Below are 7,207 nucleotides of genomic sequence, written 5' to 3'. Positions count from 1 at the left end.
TATAATTAGTTAAGATGAGATCATACTGGAATAGGGTGGCCCTTACTCCAATACGACTCGTGTCTTTATAAGAGAGGCACAGGGAGAACTCATGCAAGGACAGAGGCAGAGATTGGAGTTAGGCAGCTGCAAAATATGGAACACCAAAGATTGCTGGTGACGCCAGAAGCTGAGAGAAAGGCATGAACAGATTCTCCCCTAGAGCTGCCCAGAGAGCATGGCCCTTCTGGCAACTTGATTTTGGACTTCCAGTATCCAGAACTATAATAAATTTCTGTTCTTTAAACCACTTGGTACTTTGTTATGGCAACCCTAAGAAACTATTACACTAAGTTAAAGAAGCCAAGCTCAAAATGCATTCTGGAAACGACAAACTTATAGGGATAGAGAACAGATCAGTGGTGCTAGGGGGTAGGGGTAGGATGAGGGGCTGACTACAAAGAGACAAGGGAGAATTTTGAGGGTGACAGAAATATTCTAGATCTTGACTGTGATGAGAGAAACATAATTGCATGTGTTTGTCAATCATAGGTTACACTATGTAAGTTAAAAACTTTTGAATTTTACTCTATGTAAATTATATCTCAATAAACCTGACCCCCCATCTAAAAACCATACACAAAAAAACTTGTATAGACCACGTGTACACCTTACAGATTCAGTGGTTGTTAATATTTGACCATATTTGATTTATCTATATATTTTATTTTTGTTAAATCAGTCAAAAATAAGTTGCAGACATCATGATACTTCATCCCTAAATTTCTTGTACATCTTCTAGGAATAAAGACAATTTCTACACATCTAAGAAAAGTAACAATAATTCCAAAGTATCATCTAATACACAGTCCGTATTCTAACTTCTCCAATAGTACTCAAAATGTCTTTGGTAATTGCTTTTTTCTACCAGGATCCAATCAAGGACCATATAATGCATTTGGATATTATGTCTCTTCAATCTCTTAATCTTGAATAATTTTCTCATCTGTTTATTTTCATGACCTTTGGTTTAGGCCAGTTATCCTACAGAATGTTTTGCAGTTTCTGTCTATAATCGCTTCCTCATGGTGTTATGAAATATTCTTCTCTTTATTTCCTGTGAACTAGAAAGTAGGTCTAGAGGCTTAAGTTCAAGTTAAACAGTTTGGACAAGAATAGTTCACGAGTGACAGAGACCTATTTTTCCATCTTGTTGACATCCTTGCAGACCTATTTTCCTGCCTTTCTCTCTCACACCATGGAAGGCTTGTGTACCTACTTATGCACAAAATCTTGTAGAAGGCCTGGTACCTGATAGATACTGAGGCCACAAACATCAATAAGACAGTTTCTATCCTAAAGGAGATGAATGAGTAAAATAGCACCCTTTATCATCGATTAAATATTTAGTAACTGCTACAAGGAGCCAAGTCCCCTGCTATGTATTGGGAATACTGCAGTACGCAAACATGGTCCCTACTTCCAAGGAGATTACAGTCTAATAAATGAGACAGACATTCATGAAAAAGAAAATCCAGAAATAACTGTGATAAATGCTGTGAAAAAAAAGCACAGGAGAATATGGCTCTGCATAACGGGGAAAACTGTCCTAGAGGGTGTACCATTGAGCTGAGGACTGAAGAATTGGCAAGTATCAAGAAGGGGAAAGAGGGGGAGAGGGGAGGGGGCTACAGAAAGGTTACCAATTTGTAGGGGATCCAGATACACAAAACGTTTGTTACAATCCGCTGGTAAAGCCCTGAAAAGGCCCATGTGCTAGATGTGGAGGGTCAAAGGCAGTAATGTCTAAACTAGGGCTGAGGGGAGACCACGTCAGTGGAGACAAACAGAGGAAAGCTGGGGACGCAAACAGCTAAGCAGTTAGTTACCAAAATTAAATCTGTGTAGGAATTTAGGTTCAAGAAAACTATGAAGTGTTCCTGCCAAAATTTTTAATCTTAATTAATCAAGATTCTAGACCTAACTTTTGATTTACAGGAAATATTGGGGACAGAGGAATTTTAAATCACATTGTCTTAAATTTAAAAACCCTAACCAGAGATGTTCTGAATTATAGTCAGACCAAACCAGCAGTCTGTTTTGTCATCCAAAAGAACTGTGGATCCTGGAAGAAAAGACAACCTGCTATAGGCTTTTACTCCATTCCATTTTCCTTAATATTCAGGCCAAAGAGCTCAAATCCATTATCCACTAGAATAAATAGCCCTGCTAGTATTGCTTCTAATACTAATTATGATTATTTTTAAAAAGTTACATTTTCCCTAAGCCACACAACAAGTAGCACAGTCATAATTCAATCCAAAGTTGCTGGCTCCAGAGCAACTGTATTTACCTATCACATAGCACTGCCCCCAGTAACAATGGTGATGGCACTTACCAAAGTAGGTAAGAGAAAAGGGCTTTCTGTAATGTAAGTCAAAGGAAGGGACAGATATTCCTATAGTACAATAAGGACACACGAGTGATGCAAGCAGGTTAATTGGCCCAGTATGGATGGCCCGGTTATTTTTAATGTTTTAATAGGAGGACAGAACACAGGCCAAAAATTTCCATTCTCCACCCTTCTTACCCTCCATCACGAACAGAAAATGACTGTGCTTTTAAGAAATAAAAAGCGATTGGAATCTCTGGGAGAAGAAACAGTGGATAGGACTGTTCTCTGGGGAAGGGGAATATGAAAGATGAGGCAGGAAGGAGAGGTTGAGAAGAAGGCTAACCAGAGGTTGGCCCTGTGAATGCCATGGCCACTAAGACCTCTTACTCATGGTTGAACAGCTTATAGAAGCCACTAAAATCTCTGTCGTGTCACACACTCTCGGTTGGTTAGAATATCATGCATGAGCCTGAATAAAAAGATTCACTCACTATGTTCCATGATTCTGTGTGTTCAACAACCAACTGGAAGATAGTTCTGTCAGAAACTGTTCCACGATGGGCTTCTAATAATTGACATTAATATCAAGCATTGTGCTAGATGCTTTAGATACCTTATCTCTAATCTCTCAACGACCCAGCTGAAGAGGTCATTCATTGAGACTGCTCACCTAAGATCACAAAGCTACCAAACCAGAGAATTTTTAGTTGTGCCTATCTGACTTGAACACAGCTAACCTATCCTAGGACAGTGCTTCTAAAACTGCGAGAAAGGACTACTGTTTTAAATTTCCAATCCATCACAGCCTGATAATCTTGTAAGATACATAAGTTTGTAAACTACAAAATAAAAAAAGATGTACAAGCCCAAACTTATTATTAGATTCAACAGACATACTCTGTTAAATTGCTGTAAATATTTCTACACATTTACTCTGCATTTCTGTACCAAACTTGTCACAGAATGGCACCGGGGTAGTACTGCCTCATCATGAGGGCACACCAGAATCATTCGGGAACTCTTGTCAAATGCATGTGCCTGCCATCCTCCCAGACATGCAGCAGGTATGTCATGTTTAAGAGACACTCCCCAGGGGACTCTGATGTCCGTCTCTGGTTAAGAACTACTTGCTGCTCTAACACATTGCTGAAGCTACCGTTTTCAGCTTGATGTAATTCAGAGTCAAGATACTCTTTCAGATTTCACTAAATCCAATACTGGGCCTGGTGGTGGGAGGAAGGAGAAAAAGCAAGAATGCCAGAGAACTGGGGGATTCAATAGTTACCCTCACTAGCATCTGTATTACTACCTGGTGCCATTTCAGCATCTTTTTTTTTCTTCAATTAAAATTTATTGGGGTGACAATTGTTAAAGTTACATAGGTTTCAAGCGTGCAATTCTGTAATACATCATCTGTATATCACATTGTGTGTTCACCACCCAGAGTCAGTCAGCATCTTTTTCAATTTAAAACTTTTGATGTCTGGTTTAAGTCTGAAATCTGAGCAGCAAATTAAAAGCAGTCAGAATAGCATTTTGCAGATAACCACTCCCATCTAAGATGACATCTCTCTTATGTTTTCTCCTACACAGCCCTGCCTTTGTAGGAACAGGCCATCTGCATTTGTGGGATTCTGGGAACAATCCACCCCAGAGAAAAACAGTGAATTCCTAATTCATCCCAGGGGACAGCAAACTCGTAGCTGCCAGTCGTTTTTAGAGAGAAAAGCACTCTTCCTTCTTAGATCAGGGCCAACAGTGAAAAGTAGATGAGGTATAAGGCCTCAAAGAAAGACTCACAAGTGATTTCAGTGAGAATACGAAGTGCTGGTGTATGTATTCCCTTAAAAAAAAAGAAATAAAGAAAAGTCCAGTGACCTAAGTGACCCCAACAGAAGTGAAGATTGATAAGATGCTTGCGGGAGGAAAAAAAGACAAATAGGCTGACTGAGCCAAAATACAATTTATTTATATTTCCACAATACTTTTTATTAGTGTTACTGGTATGCATGTGTGTGTTTAACTGACCCTACCACGATGTTAAACAAGTACACATAGAGTTTTATGTACACATGTGTACTTTTCTCTTTTAGACCCAGTCCTTGATGGGTATGTTCATATAGCAGGTGCTCAATAAAATTTGGGAATATTCCTCTAATTTCGTTCTCATTGAAAACTCCTTGATGGACAATGTTTCCAGACTACATCAAGGGCTTCTAAAAATCAATAAGAAAAGGACAACTCAAAAGAAAAACAGGCAAAGGCTATGGATCATTTCACAGAAGAGGAAATAAAAACAAAAACACGAAAACATGTGCAACCTCACTGATGACTGGAAAAATGCAGGACAAAAGGAGATACCATTTTTGACTCATTATATTGGCAAAAAGTGTGACAGTATCAAGATACTTTCATATAGATAGCATTATACACTGCTTGTGAAAGTTTAAGTTGGTTGGGCTATCTTAAAGGGCTATTTGCCAATATCTATTTGCATCCTGAGTTTAAGGGATTCTAGGAACTGTGCTGGAGCTAGTTCATATCAGCCTACAAGAGTCGACTGCGTGTACCTCTTCTCAACTCCAAGTTCAATAAGGTCACATTAGCAGTCTGAAATCAGCCAAGGTGGGAGAGCTCACGCAATGAACGTGGGCAAATGCAACAAATCAGCCACTACCCAATTCTGGTTGTTAAACATTTATCACACTCCACAGTCTATTTGCCAGAGACTAGGATCTAAAAAGCATGTAACCTATGATAGGGTAATTCCTGTTTCCTAATACGTATTTGTACATTTTTACAGGGAGGTATGTGTAAGGAAGTTCACTGCAGCATTGTGTGCAATGGGAAAAAAATGGAAACAACCTAAAAATCCACTGATAGGAATTTAAAAACAAAACAAAATAATGTGTCTATGGAATACTATGCAACAGTTGGAATGAAGTACATTTTTTTTTCACTTTTAAAAAGGTTCACTATTAAAAAGGTTTAATAAAATTTTCACTATTAAAAAGGTTTAATAAATTTTTCACTATTAAAAAGGTTTAATAAATTTTTTAAAATTTTTATTTTTTTAAAAAAAACTTAAGGTTTCCAAAATGAATACACACCTGAAAGTATTTTCTGAGGGAACTACTCAGCTAACCTACAATATTAATAAGCACAAGGTGGTTTTAAAGAACACTTGCTTGTAGATACCTTTTAAATGAACATTTTACATACAATTTGGTGTATTATACACCCAAATAGTGCTTCTCAAAGGGCAGCATCATTTCTTGACTAAGGGAGTGAAAACATATCATATCTTAGGGGCTTTTCAAAATGCAACACTATCCACCCCTGGAAAAACATTCTATAATAATACACCTCTTTTTTTTTTTTTTGAAGCATCCTACAGACTTTAAATTCTAATAAAGTAAATATCAGTCTTTAATATCCCACATAAACAAAAAGCTTTTTAGGGACCCCCTTTCTTCAGAGTAAAGGGGTCTTGAAACCAAAAACTGAGAAAACCACTGTAGTTTATCCTTAAACATGTTTGGTCAGTTTCTGGCTCTGACTTCATAAAGCACCAGTGTGATGTAATTACCAACTGCTATATAAAGCCCTGGCTGGGCGGAGCTTTTAGTCTGCTAATAGCCCAGGAAACTGATTTGTGGTGACCTGTTGCACTTGGACCAGTTAGCTTGTTTTCTCCTTTTTTCCCCCGTTTTTTTTTTTTTTACTTCCCTAGTTAGCATACATATTGCTTGTTAAGTTAGTAATATTAATAGAGTTATTAATAGTATAGTCAGTGTAGTTAGCATACTTATTGTTTAAGTTAGTAATTTTGATACTTATTAATAGTATACTCAGTGTAGTTAGCATACCTATTGTTTGTTAGCACAGTTACTAGTATTGATAGAATTATTAATAGCATACTTAGTTAGCATACTTATTGTTTGTTAGCACAGTTGGTAATATTGATAGAGTTATAATAGTAAAATCAGTGTAGTTAGCATACTTACTATTTGTTAGCACAGTTAGTAGTACTGATAGAATTATTAATAGCATATTAAGTTAGCATACTTATTGTTTGTTAGCACAGTTAGTAGTACTGATAGAATTATTAATAGCATATTTAGCATACTTATTGTTTGTTAGCACAGTTGGTAATATTGATAGTTATTAAAAGCATATTTAGTCAGCACAGTTAGCATACGTATTGTTTGTTAACTTAGTAATATTGATAGTTATTAATAGTATAGTCAGTGTAGTTAGCACACTTATTGTTTGTTATCACAGTTAGTAGTACTGATAGAATTATTAATAGCATATTTAGTTAGCATACTTATTGTTAGCATAGTTGGCAATATTGATAGAATTCTTAATAGTACATTTATTCAGCACAGTTAGCACATTTATTGTTTGTTAAGTTAGTTATATTGATAGAGATATTAATAGTATAGTCAGTGTAGTTGGCATACTTATTGTTTCTTAAGTTAGTAATATTCATAGAGTTATTAATAGTATAGTCAGTGTAGTTAGCATAATTGTTTGTTAGCACAGTTAGTAGTACTGATAGAATTATTAATACCATATTTAGTTAGCATATGTATTGTTTGTTAAGTTAGCAATATAGGTAGAATTATTAATAGTATACTTAGTGTAGTTAGCATACTTGTTTCTTAAGTTAGTAATATTCATAGATTTATTAACAGTATAGTCAGTGTAGTTAGCATACTTATTCTTTGTTAGCACAGTTAGTACTGATAGAATTATTAATAGCATATTTTGTTAGCATACTTATTATTTGTTAGCACAGTTGGTAATGATAGAGTTAATAGTATATTT

The sequence above is a fragment of the Hipposideros armiger genome, unplaced genomic scaffold (genome assembly GCF_001890085.2).
Source record: "Hipposideros armiger isolate ML-2016 unplaced genomic scaffold, ASM189008v1 scaffold_2, whole genome shotgun sequence".
NCBI classification, from domain to species: Eukaryota; Metazoa; Chordata; class Mammalia; order Chiroptera; family Hipposideridae; genus Hipposideros; species Hipposideros armiger.
Note: the sequence above shows the minus strand (reverse complement) of the source record.